The sequence below is a fragment of the Papaver somniferum genome, chromosome 9 (genome assembly GCF_003573695.1).
Source record: "Papaver somniferum cultivar HN1 chromosome 9, ASM357369v1, whole genome shotgun sequence".
Lineage (NCBI taxonomy): Eukaryota > Viridiplantae > Streptophyta > Magnoliopsida > Ranunculales > Papaveraceae > Papaver > Papaver somniferum.
Window position 1 is genome coordinate 123,579,661 of NC_039366.1, and position 14,911 is coordinate 123,594,571.

General features: G+C 33.8%; 2 long non-coding RNA genes across 5 annotated transcripts; one reads left to right on the forward strand and one right to left on the reverse strand.

The window, feature by feature from the left end:
- Positions 1-3,625: 3,625 nt before the first annotated feature.
- LOC113308626 lies at positions 3,626-6,687 on the reverse strand. Its single transcript, XR_003339947.1, has 6 exons — positions 6,181-6,687; positions 5,365-5,466; positions 5,127-5,189; positions 4,852-4,935; positions 4,415-4,535; positions 3,626-4,325 (listed from the first exon to the last, which is right to left on the reverse strand). It is a non-coding gene; the product is annotated as an uncharacterized LOC113308626 (long non-coding RNA).
- Positions 6,688-9,785: 3,098 nt separating this feature from the next.
- Positions 9,786-14,225, forward strand: LOC113313848. 4 transcript variants are annotated; one of them, XR_003342079.1, is made up of 8 exons: positions 9,786-10,105; positions 10,916-11,156; positions 11,830-11,906; positions 12,017-12,083; positions 12,177-12,241; positions 12,404-12,604; positions 12,750-12,818; positions 13,860-14,225. It is a non-coding gene; the product is annotated as an uncharacterized LOC113313848 (long non-coding RNA). The 4 variants fall into 4 exon arrangements; XR_003342077.1 differs by having other exon boundaries at positions 12,404-12,818; XR_003342078.1 differs by having other exon boundaries at positions 12,750-14,225.
- Positions 14,226-14,911: the final 686 nt, after the last annotated feature.

The window sequence follows — 14,911 nt, forward strand, 5'->3', positions numbered from 1 at the left end:
ATTCATCATATTATCAGAGATTTTTTTTGCTAAAAAGAATGCCAAACTTATCAAAATTTATTTTATGTCCAGAAGCTAAGCAATATTTATGCTAATAATCTTTTATGGCCTGGAAATCTTTAAACGTAGCTTTAGTAAACAAAAGGGAATCATCAACAAAAAGGAGATGGGTGATTTCAGGTGCATTTTTACGCACGCTTATACCCTCCACAAGGCCTTTTCTAGTTAGAAAATCTATATAGGCAGACAGATCCTCTGAACAGATAATGTAGAGATATGGAGATAAAGGGTCTCTTTGTCTCAGACCTCTTGCAGGTTTAATAAGACTTGAAAGGACATCATACATCAAAAAAAAAAAAAGACACAGTCGACAAACGTTGGTTAATCACATTAATCCAATAAGGAGACAAACCCATACTTTCTCTAAGAAGGACCATTCAAGTTTATCATAAGCTTTGGACATATCTAATTTATTAGCAGTTATCCCCTTCATTGCCTTTATGATGATTAAAAAAATGGATAACCTCATTGGCTATGAGGATATTAACAGAAATACTCCTCCTGGGAACAAAAGAACTCTGATTTTGAGAGATCAAATTATTCATGAAAGTTTTGAGTCTATTAGCCAAAGTTTTGGACAGGATTTCATATATGAAATATATACACAAACCAATAGACCTATAATGAGAAACAAGTTCAGCAAGGGGAACTTTAGGTATCAAGGAAATATTGGTATGATTAAACACCTTAGCAATATGCCATGTACGAAAACAAGTCTGAGTCATGTCGACGACAACACTATATCCCAATGTTTCCGATAAAAAAGACTCGTGAAACCATCATGGCCTGGTGCCTTTTTTTCCCCATCGAGAAAACAACATTTTTTATCTCCTCAGGGGTTAGATGAGTATATAGATGCTTATTATCATCTTCAGAAAACTTTACGGGAAGGTCCTGGAGAATCTCATTATGGAATTACTGAAGATTAGAAGAGTAGAGACCTTTAAAATAATCTATGAAAGAATCACTAATACTATCTCTATCAATTAGGAAGACGAACTTTGAAGAAAAAAAATGACAAGAGTTTCTCTTTCTTCGTTTCAACAAAATTTTCCAAAACTTTTTCCAATTTCATGATTAGATCTAGGATTCTTTAGCTTTGATTTTAGATTTCATTTTCCTGTTTCATTCCTTACCTTTTGATCATGCAGTCTGAAAAAACATACATCTAAATAGATCGTAAATTTAATAGGTTTTCATGTTGTTAGAGCATAGCTCGGTTGAACTCACCAATCGTTGGTATATCAAGTTTGGTTATCATATTTTAGTGTGTCAATACTCATCTAAAGTCGCTTGATTAAATACTAGAGTCAACTTCGTTTAGGTTAGACTAGAAAGTCTAGGAATGTTGAGACATACAAGTATTACTCCGAAGACCTGAAGAATGTGAAGAAGTAGCGAACTACAACGACTACATCATCCTTCCACTTTAGGTTAGTAATATCGAATTGAACTGTTTCATTCCTAATGTATCTTTCAAGTCGTGCTATATTGAAAACATAACTGTGAAGCTGTATATACTGTACATATTGTATAATATTCTAGTGATGTGACATGATCATAATAGTATGATCATAGTATTAGGGAATTAGACTACGATGTATAACGATTATCTTTTGAACTTCGTAGATATGACATCGAAATAATCTTGTATATATTGTTATGATTATGTGAATGGGTTATGGTGAAGATTTTATCCTAAGAAACAATGTTTTACATTTGTTTAAAGGAAGTACATTCATGAACTTGTTTTATGAATCGAAAGGGAAATCATTAGGCTTATTGGTCCGACTATGCATTGCAAATCTTTGGATGACTAATATGTGTGAGATGGTAGAACCGATCTTAACTTATATTATGTGAAAAAGCGGGGGGGTCTAATAACCACACCCAATATTTCGTCTAGGCAATCTGTATGAACTAACTCCAATATAATTCTAAGAGAATCAACTAGACAGTCAGACTCAATCAAGGAAAATATACACTAGTACAAAATGACCCTTTAGCCACGCCAAATTGGCGTGTCCATAGGGTTTTAGACCCTTTAGGTTAGTAATATCGGATTGAACTGTTTCATTCCTAATGTATCTTTCAAGTCGTGCTATATTCAAAAAATAACTGTGAAGCTGTATATATTGTACATATTGTATAATATTCTAGTGATGTGACATGATCATAATAGTATGATCATAGTATTAGGGAATTAGACTACGATGTATAACGATTATCTTTTGAACTTCGTAGATATGACATCGAAATAATCTTGTATATATTGTTATGATTATGTGAATGGGTTATGGTGAAGATTTTATCCTAAGAAACAATGTTTTACATTTGTTTAAAGGAAGTACATTCATGAACTTGTTTTATGAATCGAAAGGGAAATCATTAGGCTTATTGGTCCGACTATCCATTGCAAATCTTTGGATGACTAATATGTGTGAGATGGTAGAACCGATCTTAACTTATGTTATGTGAAAAAGCGGGGGGTCTAATAACCACACCCAATATTTCGTCTAGGCAATCTGTATGAACTAACTCCAATATAATTCTAAGAGGATCAACTAGACAGTCAGACTCAATCAAGGAAAATATACACTAGTACAAAATGACCCTTTAGCCACGCCAAATTGGCGTGTCCATAGGGTTTTAGACACGCCATGTTGGTTTGGACTTGGCGTGGTTTCTGCTAGCGTGGTTTTAGGTATGATGGCGCATCTTAATGTTATTCTATAGCCATGCCTACCTTGCGTGTCTATTGTTGCATGAAATAGACACACCAAAACCCATAGGCGTTGCTATAGAGTGTCCCACAAACTTAAGTACCGATACCCTATAGACACTCAATTTATTGTTTTAGCGTGGATATTGGTAGCCTATAGACACACAATTTTCTTTTGGCGTGGTCATTGTCTCTTGACACACAAGTTTTTTTTGCCGTGGCCCATTGCCTATCCTATGGACACGCATTTGTTTTTTGGTGTGGATATTGGTTATCCTATATACACGCAAAAAAAATGGTGTGGCTATTGGTTACCTATAGAGACACTAAGTTTTTTTTGACGTGGTCATTGGTTACCCTATGGACACGCAATTGTTTTTTGGCGTGGCTACAGGTTATCCTATAAACATGTAATTTGTTTTTGGCGTGGTAATTAATTCTTTAATGACATGCAGTTTGTTTTTTGGCGTGGCCATTGGCCTTCTATAGACACGCAAAATCTAATTTTTGCGTGGTCATATGTGATGTTTAGACATATTTGATGCAATCTTGTACCGTCCATGTGTTCTAGATTTGGTATAATATGATGGAACTTGGACTGTTCATATTTGAGGCATCTTTCACCGTTCACATATGTTAATTTGAATCGATAATTTTAACCGAGCACGTTGATGAAATCTAAGTCGTTGAATTGGATACATCTTCCACCATCCACGTGGAATTATCTCAAGCCCTTAATTCAAAATAAGTATTTTCTTTTCAAATTTGATATATTTAAAAAAAATGGCAAATTTATTTACCCAAAATTAACATAAATTTTATTCCAAATAAGACCTTGTCACATGTTACAAAACAAATTGACTCATGCACTGCACATGCACAGAAACCAATACAATATTTTTTTCGAATAATACTAACATTAACTACACTAAAAATCTAAAAAACATGACAGAGACGACTATGACAGCAATAGTTAAATATGGTGATTTGAACACTTGATAGCATAGCATACATCTTCAGAATGATGGTAGTCCGCTTAACACTAGACTTAGAAGCATTGACAGAGTTGGTGATAGCTTCAGTCCCCTTTGAAGTAAACTGTAGTTCCAGCACGTTAACCCATAGTGCGGCCACAAGAAGAGCCTTGACTTCAACATGTTAAGAATCTCATGATGTGCTTGGGATTGTTTTGGCACCCCAGAAGTTTCCTACATTATCAAGAAGAACTATACCAATTCTAATAGTACGATTTGACTCTATATAAGAAGTATCAAAATAAATGAGGTGGATTCTGGTTAGAGGGAGAAGAGTTCTTGGCTGAGCAATACTTTTAGGGTGATGTTCTTGGGTTAGTTCAGACTGGACAGACTACTGACGCTGAATAAACTTTAAGGTCCTAATAGTGGTATTTGAGTGAAGATTACGAACCTTGACATGAGACAACAATGACAAATCAAACACATCGGGAAAACCATCACCTTCGTAATAAGCCTTGAATGGAGCAAGTGCAGGAGCACAAAGTTTAGTCTTGTGAAGAATCAAACTACAAATATTCATACATAAAATCAAATCAACGACTTTGGAACATGATTGTATCCAGTTAAGTTTTCAGAAGAGAGAAGCATCAGTTACCTGTACGAATCACAGCCAAAATGCTCCAGCATATATCTTACCAAATTGTTGCAACAACCAGCATGAGTCCTTCATTCAGAAAGAGACAAATGCAAACGCTCATCAACAAGATGAACTCATCCTGCAAACAAAGAAGGAAATAGAATACAAGGCTTGAGGAAATTGAGATAAGGAACAAGAAGGGGGCTGCTGGAGAAAAGGTTCTGGAGCACGAAAATTATTGCTCCAACATGAGTCCTACATGCTTATTATATTGCTCATGAGTATACATTTGTTTACCAGGAAGTAAAAGATATCTTTAAAATTACCATAAATCAGTTACAAGTATTACCAATATAGACGTTCATTTTCCATGTACAGAGTATTGAATTTGTAATTTACTATATATAGATTATAAGCTTAAGTTTGCATGAGAAAAAGTTGAAAATGATAATCACCTTAATTTCTTTTATATTAGCAGGCAATCCGGCAACACTTGGCAGTCATGACGTAAATGAGGTACCATCAGTTTGTTCAAACCTCTACACCCGAAACGAAACAAATAAAATCATCTAATTAAGGTTATAACAATGATTGTTCACATTTACTGATACTATTACCAGACACAGACAGTAGCAAATCAAATACAAAACGGCAATCAGTAGGTATGCATAAGACCAGTTATATTACATCTTTTAAGAAAAAGAATTGATAAATGCTAAAAGATACTCACCTGAACGAGTTGAACAATATGAGAAATTGCCAAATGCTTAGCTGCTTTCGCACCACCCCGTCTCTGCATTGCACCAACATCATAAGGTTATAACAATGATTGTTCACATTTACTGATACTATTACCAGACACAGACAGTAGCAAATCAAATACAAAATGGCAATCACTAGGTATGCATAAGACCAGTTATATTACATCTTTTAAGAAAAAGAATTGATAAATGCTAAAAGAAACTCACCTCAACGAGTTGAACAATATGAGAAATTGCCAAATGCTTAGCTGCTTTCGCAACACCGCGTCTCTGCATTGCACCAACATCATAAGCTATATTTGTTTCCATCTGCAATACATTCACGCAAAATTAACTGCTTTAGATGCAAATCACTGAATCTGAAAACCAGATAACACACCAATAATATCATCTCAAAGAGAAAAAAAACAACTAGGGTTGCATCCAAAATTGGGTTTTTCTCACCAAAACTTTTGATTTGGAAAGTAAAAACATACCCACATACACTTAAACATAACCTAGGAAACTAATCCAGACAACAACAAACCTAATATTCACAAGTAGACCTGAATTTCAATTACTTCTAAAACACCAAAGTCATCAGCAATCACCAGATAAAAATTCCAACCTAACTCATATCGAATCACAAGCCAAAATAAAAACAAAGATCGAATAAAATATTTGTAAATGGACAAAAGAATAATCAAAAACCTGTAACGAATAAAATTACCATAACCAACCCCCTTAAATCAAAATGGTCAGTTAAGATGAGGGTTTTATGATTTGATAGAAACCTGAGGTGGTGGCGGTTCTTGTGACTGATTTCCTATATCCCGATCTAAATCTTCTCTTATAAAATACTATTTCTAATTGTTGCGAAAAATCAATCGAAAATCAGATTTTGAAAAGTAGAAAAAATAAAATTAACCAAAAAATCAAAATTATTTAACTGTACTCTTAATTACCCAGAATTTTTACCCTGTAAATAATCAATCCCGGGAATAACTGAAATTGAAATTTATAAAACACGAAGTTATACATCACCTTGTTCGTAGAATTGAATAATCGAAGCCCTAACAATTTCGATTCTCAATGAAGATCGACCGATCCCCAAATCAATGCTGAACTTTGTCGATTTACGCTGAATAATGAAAATTCGGAAACGCAATGACTTCCAAATTGAACGCAATACAGACTCAATCAAACCAAATCTGGTGATGTAAGTAAAAAAATAAGAGAAAAAAAATCGATAATAAGACTTATATCATTTGGGTTCAAATCTAGTTCCACGTTATAAACCCTGAACAAACAAAGAAAAACTTCCATGATCCAGAAGCAGCGGAAATGGATTTTAGGTTTTCCTAACTTCCATAAAGAACGGGTGACGGAGGATACAGAGAGAGTTAGATGAGGAATAGATCATCTGATTCCGGTGCTAATGCCAGTGAGGAGGCGGAAAATCGGGGATTCTTCTGTGTTCGTTCTGGAAGTAAAGGTGGTGAGTTAGGTTTTTCGTTTACTCCATAGAGGTGAGGTTTGGAGATCGTGGGGAAAGAGAAAGGAGAGAGGCAAGGGAAGGGAAAAAAATTGGCTTTTAAGATAATGTTTCGACGGTGGATCTTACTTTGAAATTTAGGCATAGGGATTATGGAAATCTATGAACGGTAGAGGTTTAACTTAGGGTTGTCATATGGATTCGGATTTGTTGTAAACAATTCCATAACTTTGGAGCGTAGTGTATATTTTTGCGGGTAATGTTAAAGAATTTTTTTTATATGATTACATGAATTCCTGCTAAGAGTTTCATTTCCTCATAAGAATTTCACCTAGAGTGAGAAAGTGTTTGTTTGAATTCAAAGTTGTCTAGAGTCTTCAAAGTCTATAAATAGAGATCAACTAACAGAATCAAGAAACTAGATCTGACTATATTTTACCTGATAGTTCGTGTATCATGATCTTGTTCTTATTGATCTTCGAGCTTCTTAGTATCTTGAATCAGGAACGAGATAAATAGATAGAAATCACAAAGTTCTCTTCATCTCAAACTTTGTGACACCTCAAGATAGATATATAAACTCTTATTCGATTTGTTTGGGTTGTTATTGATAGGCGGTTAGTAATCCATGCTTCTCAGCTAACTGAGTGTAATTATTCCCAATTTTTGAGGTTGCTGAACTTTTTATATACATATTACCTTACATAGATATCAAAATATCAAAAGGGAAATCAAATAAGTTGTGTGTTAGAAGCAGATTGGTACCAAAAGTCTTCACTTGGGTTGAAGCAACTCTTAGGCTTTAGAGGACATCAACTAACAAAATCTATTGCATAGAGCTTTACGAGGCTATAGAGACGCAAGGAGCACGATTGCAGCTGAATTGTTCAAAGATCTTAAATTTCGATGTACTTTCATTGTATTAGGTTTTGTCCATACATATTAGCGAACGAAAAAATTGGTGGTGTACTTGGGACCATCTCCTTTTCACTAACTATCTTAAAAATTACATCCAAGTTTACTCAAATTTACTAGATCATACTCAACTATACCAGTTATACACCAATTGCATCCAATTGAATTCAGTTTTACTCAATTTCACTAGCTCATATTCACTTTCATAGATGATCAACCAATTGCATCCAATTTTACTCGATTTCACTATATCATATTCACTTTCAATAATTGAGTCCAATTTTTTTTTTCAATCTCACTGTATCATAATTACTTCAGCAATTATTCACCTATTGTATGATCTATTCTGTAATTGTGATGATTTATATTAACTTTTATGTTAATTTTTACTAAATATCACTAGATCATACTCGCTTTCCCTAGTTATCCTAAAATACTTCCAAGTTTACACGATTTTACTTGATCATGCTAAACTGTGCTAGTTATCCACCAATTGAATTTGATTTTATTCAATTTCATTGGATTATAATCACTTTCACCTATTATCCACCAATTACATCCAATTCGAGTCCAAGTTTACTTAATCTCACTAGATCAAAATAACTTTCAACAATTATTCACCAATAATGTCAAATTTTGTCCAATTTTACTTAATTACATTATACATCATACCCATTTTCAGTAATTATCCACAAATCCTATCCAAGTTTACTCAATTTTACTAGATCATACTCCATTGTACTAGTTACCGACAAATTATATTCAAGCTTACCCAATTTTACTAGATCATACTCAACTCACAAAATTATATTCAAATTTACTTAGTTTTACTAGATCATACTCAACTCTACTTGTTGTCCACTAATTGCGTCCTACTTTACTCAATTACCCTAGATTGTACTCACTTTCACTAATTTTCCACAAATTAAAATCAAGTTTACTCATTTTTACTAGAAATTTATACTTAACTCTACTAGTCATATCTATTACCTCCAATACCGAATTATGGAAAATAAATGCACGTTTTAAATTTTAGTTGAGATGAAAATATGCATTTTTTTGTAATCTTGATGGACGATGAAGATATTTATATTACTCACACATTTATTTACTATTATTATTTTAAAAACTTACATAGGTTGTTATACCATCTCTTCAATGCGAGATACAAATCTTGTCACTATAACATGAAAATAGTTGGGCCCATTATTTAGTGCAAGAAAACGTCATTTGCAAACGTGATAATTTACTAGGCGCGCGATATAACGATGGATAAATCCGACAATTAACATTTTAGTTTTTATACATCACTGGTCTTCATTAATGCGTTTAGCGAAATTATATATTTATCCCATTTGCCTTAATCGGGACCCGAAAAAAATAATCATTTGTCGAAGTTATTCATTTGTGTAATTAAAATCACTTCCCAAGGTCGATTACTCGCCGAGTAATCGCTACAGGCTATATGATGAGGCAATTTCCTATTCCAAGCCATTTCTGATTTTTAGTGAAAAAAGACAAACGGTTTTGCCGATTTGGACCGATTTTTGAGCAAAACGAGTTGACGATTTTTCCGAGTTGGCCTTGCATGCACTAAAATTAAAAAATAAAATTTTGTAACCCCTCAAATAAGAGATATCGGATAGAAAAACCTCAAAATACATGATCAATACATTCAGTATAACAATATTACACACTTAATTGCATGATAGTGTTCAAATTTTAATGTTAATTAGGTACAAATCATGACTTATGAGAAGCAATATAATAAATGGATTCCGAGGATTGGACAAAATTTTGACGAAGTCCAAACTTATTACTCCAAGCTTCAAGCTCCAAAATCCAGTAGGATCGGGAAACGATCTAAACTACTTTGACTCAGACATTTATTTATTTGTAACTCATGTTAGCCAGACCAAACTATAAAAATTGAATTGAAGTTGTATAGAATAAAAGTTTTACGTAAACAACAACAACCATAAAAAGGTACATTTAGCGTCACAAAAAAGAAAAAAAAAAGAAAAGAAACATCTATACACGTAATAAAATAAAGTTATTTGGCCAAAATAAAGATTCAGTAATGGACCGTTAAGGGAGTCGCGTGTTTTGGCAAGCGATATAGGCCCATCTATGGTTATTGACTTGCCACGAATAAATCTCTCCTAATTCTGATTTGATCAACACTTCATGACCTAAATATCAGGATTTATATATTGAATAAGATAAACTTTCTCTTAAGAGTATTTATCGGATCGAGGCTAAAAGTCCCTCCAATTTTTTTATCTCTCGCTCTCAGATTTACACTAATTTCGGTCCAAGATCAAGCTCCAAAAATCCCCCCGCCCACCAAAATTTAACTACCTCAGAGTTGGGTCTTAAAACTTATCACTCTCAAATTTTCAACAAATCGAGATCCAAAAATTCCCCCTTTTTTTTCATCTCCCGCTCCAAAAATTTCACCAAAATCTACTTTAAAATTCTCAAAGGTTTCTCGTATGAAAGAGGATTTCAGCAATTGTTCTTATTGTCTCTGAAAAAGAAGTTCTTTTTTTTGTTAAGGTACTTCCATGAAACCTTTAATTTATTTCTGAGTTTTAATTTTAGAGTTTCTGCTTTTTAAAACTAGGCTGTTTTGTTTGATCCGAAAGAACTTTTGGTTCTAATCTTTCTCAATAGACTAAAACCAATTGATGGGATTTCACTATGGTTTGCTGTTTGTTGGCTGAGAAAAAAGTTGTTCTTCCTCTAACCTATAATCATCAATTGTATGAAAATTGTAATTGGTGGTTTAATTTTTGTCTAGGTTTTCACAGTAGTCTAAAATCAATTAAGTTAAAGGGTTTCTTTTTTCTTTTTAATTATTCACTGGGATTAAGTTTGCTGGTTTTCATAGTATTTAGATTTTGAGGAAATTGTAGATAAGTTTATACAATACATATTTCAGAAGCAAAACTATGAAGGTTCCCTGGTTTTCCATATAATTTTTCTGAACTTTTGTTCATAGTTTTTTCTGTTTTATTTCTTGGATTAAGTTTGCTGGTTATTTAGATTTTGAAGAAATTGTAGATAGAGGTTATACATACATCAAGGTTCCTTGGCGTTCGTTATAATTTTTCTTAATTTTTGTGAATAGTTTCTTCGCAACAATTATGGTTATATTTCTTTGGTTTTTAAAACTGCTGATAGATTTGTTGGACTAAGTTTGCTGGATGTTAGACCTGGTGTTAGGTTTCTTTAGTTGTTTATGAACTAGTGATACCACTGATAGGTGTATATGCTGTAAGTTGAGAGGTTTATGATAGGTGTACTATATATCATTGTTTTATGTTGTAGTTGTGCTTATAGTTGTGATTCTTCGTTGTACTGCAGATGGAAACAACTGCAACCTCTAACGGTGCACCTACACCAGTATTCCCATCTCAAACTGTTGAAACTCTGGTAAATGCTCGCACTACTCAAACTGCTCCAAAGCTGATGGTGGAAATGGATGTAAGTGACAGACTTGAAGGTCCTGATCCACAGTACTTTGCTACTTGTACCGGAGAACTTGTCCGAACGCATTATCATGTGTCGTACCTGGATTGGAGGGGAGTTCCGAAGATCTTGAAAGGTATGGAATAACTTGATGGTATATATTCTGTAGATCACTTCTTCAATACTAGATAATGTGATGTTTGATTTGTTTCAAGCTATGCCTGAGTTCTTCTGAAGTCAATTTAGGATAGAATGGATTGATGAATCCTGTCTTTCTTTTACTGACATGAAAGCTTGTTTATTTCAGCAAACATCTGAGTTAAGTGTTTGCTTTCTTTGTGCTAGATCTCTCAGCGATGTATAATCTTTTATATTTGCACATGTAATGTGTGATTTATTTTTTCATTCCATAGAGTAACATATGGTTGCGAATTAACATGTACATTTTATCATTTGAATCCATATACATAGTGTAACATTTTAGATTGCATGTATTAGTATGTTATTTAGTTGCTTGCGTTTAGTACTACTCTCCCTTATGGTTTCATGGCTTTTGAAATGAAATAACAAGTATCCTAATTGCGAAACTTTAGCCTTTATCTTAGTGTGATTAGATTTACAAACATTAATGGGTTTACTTAGAAATTCATTGTATGAATTTTCATTTGATTTATATCTGCTAAGAATGTGTTTTATCTTTCTGAAAGAATATGTACAGATACATGAACTTCCCAGCTGTGGAAGCTGTTTTTTAGTAATCTATGTCACACCTTTAATATAATTTTCCCCATTTTCCCCCTCCTGTTTAGGTTATTGTTAAAAGGAATCCCGCTTCTCAGACTGAAAATGAACAATCCGTCTGCTCTGGATGCCCGGTAGTAACGTGGTTCGTAATTTCTTACTCCACAATCTGCATATATCTGTTTTTCTCTCTTTTCTACAAAAGTGTTATAGTAATAAAGTTTCATAGTTCTGATCACCTTGTTTCAAATAAAGCATCTGGAACTCTGTAAGACAGCGATTTCGAATGTGGGACATGCCGGCGAGGTACATTTTCTATCCGGTGAGAACTTACTTACTCCCATATTACATTGTTCTTGATCCTTGTTGTGAGTCGAGCGAATACTTTGTAGTTAACTGCTTTGTCTTTGTGTAGGTTGAAATGTGGTTTGCTGCTTCAGAGTTTTATAATTAGGTGACTACAACAAGGTTATGATTTAGGTAGAATTCTTTTTTCCATGCTGTATCCTTTTTCCTAGGTCTTTTTCTTCTTATTGTTTTGTTTTTCTAAATGACTAAATGAATGTATATTGAACGATAATATTGAAATGGTAACAAAATTTTAAGTTTGGGTTTGAGTTGAATCTTGGTTCATTAAAGCAGGATCAGAGTGACCTGAAAATGCAGAATATTCTCATGATCGGGATGACCTAAAACTGCAGAATATCCGTCGCTTCAGGATGAACTTGTTACTCAAGGACTGAAGTTTGTAAATTATATTGATGGTTAGAGGAATTAATGAACTTTGCTCTCAGATCAGGTGGATTGATTCTGAGGCTTCTGCGGGTGGTTCTCACAATTGAGGTATGTAGCTTACCTTTTTTTAAAACTTTTGGTAACTCTGTATGTAGTTCACCTATTTTTATAAATCACTTCTGTGAGTATTTTTTTGTTTATTTTGTGGCATCTATTTCTTGACTATGTTGATTTTGTGGCACCTTGTTTATAGCTATTCAACACGCTTTCACTGTTTCTGCTCTTTGATGAAGATATTAACTTTGCATCTCACGCTTACTTGGTAGAATCTTTATCAACTTTTCACATTTTTTTATGCAACTATCATGATGTTTGAATGGTTTCTAGTAATTCTGTTCACCCATTCTACCATCATGGTCACCAATCTGCTATTACTGAAGTTGATAGTTGTGGTTTTGTCACTGATCTGTGAATTTGCCGACTGGTTGTAGTAGTGGAATTGGAATTCTGATGTAGTGTTTACTCATTATTATAGTATTCTTATAGGAAAATTTTGTTGTTATAAAACAGTGGCATGACAATTACAAAAACAAAAGAATAGAATTAGCCAATCGGGACAGAACTGATTCCATCTCGACCTCTATATTCCAAACTTTATCTAGTTAAGTTTTGACTTTCATGGTTGTAGTTGTTGTGACGTTCTTAGTTAAATCCAAAGGCCATAAATAGGCATAAGAGCTATCGTCTTGCACAATTCTCTTCGTCTCGTGGCTGGTTTCCAGATTGTTTTTGTACCAGATCTTCGTTTTGTTGTACTGTAGTTCAATTCCCCACAAAGAGATGGTATGTCATAAACTTGCAGATCGAAAGCAAGATGATAATATGGATGAATATGAGAGTTCCGGTTGAGTGCTTCCTTATAACGTCGTAGCTGCTGAAGCACTAGAAACTGGTCCTTCAGATGCAGCCGCATCTGCGGTATTACTTTATTGACCATAGTCCTCATTGAATACCATTTCTAAGTTTGATTATGAAAGATATATTCTTCTTCTGAACTCTATACTCATCTAAGTTTGATTATGAAAGATATATTCTTCTTCTGAACTCTATACTCATGACGGATTTGTTGATGGTTTTGTTTCAATTTATATAAATTATTCTTTGAGGAGTGAAAAAAATCCTTTCAGCTGTTACCTCAGTTTTTTAGGATGAGGTTGATAGGAATCACTCTGCAACAAAAAGCATTTTGCAAAATATTTGTTGTATGCTTTACTCTTAATCTTATTCTTATATTTTGAGAATATTTGTTTGCAGTTTTCTTCATTTTAGCTTTTTGTTTACTTGGTTTGGGTCGTGCTTCCAGGCATTGCTATGGATTTTGGTGTTAGAAGTACTTCTCGTCCAACTGTTGAACTCGCTGGCCCTCTTTAATTATTGATTCAAATTTCAAAGGTCCGAATATGTCTACGCTGATAAACACCTGGAACTTGATTTATTTTTTAATCTTGAGAAGTACATGTTCAAATATGTCTACTCTGATAAACACCTGGAACTTGATTTATTTTTTAATCTTGAGAAGTACATGTTCTGATGATTCACGGGGCTTGGGATGGCACTTATAGCATGTTCTGATGCACATGTTCGTATTTTGTAATCATTGAGTTTATACTTTGTTTTGGATATTTTTTCACCATTGGAAATTCATGTTTAAGATCAATTTTTATTTTTATTTTAAATTTCTTATGTTTAAGTGGGATTATATCTCCTTGTAAGAAACCTCATCTATTAATAAAATTTAAAATTTATTTTATGCTCTCTTCTTTGTAATGCAAGTTTTTATAAAGATGCACATTTGTATGCTTCACTTCAGCTTAGATGTTCATGAAAAAGAACAAGAATTGACTGATTCAACATACAATATCATGTCTTTTTCTATCCAGTTTATTGTAAAATAAACTTGTTAACTATCATCGTTAACCAATAAGTTTTTCCAAGGGGCTGAGCCTGGTTTAGACCATCAACCATAAGTCCGCCAGTTGTAACAATATATCCATAAGTCCGTGGACCAGCCCAAAATTATCTTGTGGACTTGGGGGCATGAGCCTTGTAACAATATATCCATAAGTCCGAGGACCAGCCCAAAATTATCTCGTGGACTTGGGGGCATGAGCCCCGATTAAAATGTTGAGTAGTTGAACCAGTTTAGTTTTTTCAAAACACTAATTTTAGATTGATACATTACCTAACTCCTTCGTGGTCTGCGTTCGAACATGGGCAAAAGCTTTTCATTAATTTTTCAAAACGAACTTTTTAACCACGTTATAAAACCGGCGTGTCTATAGAACACACACTATGGACACACATATAATAGCGTGTCCAAAAAAGGAACTTTTTGGCCACAATTTGAATTTGGCG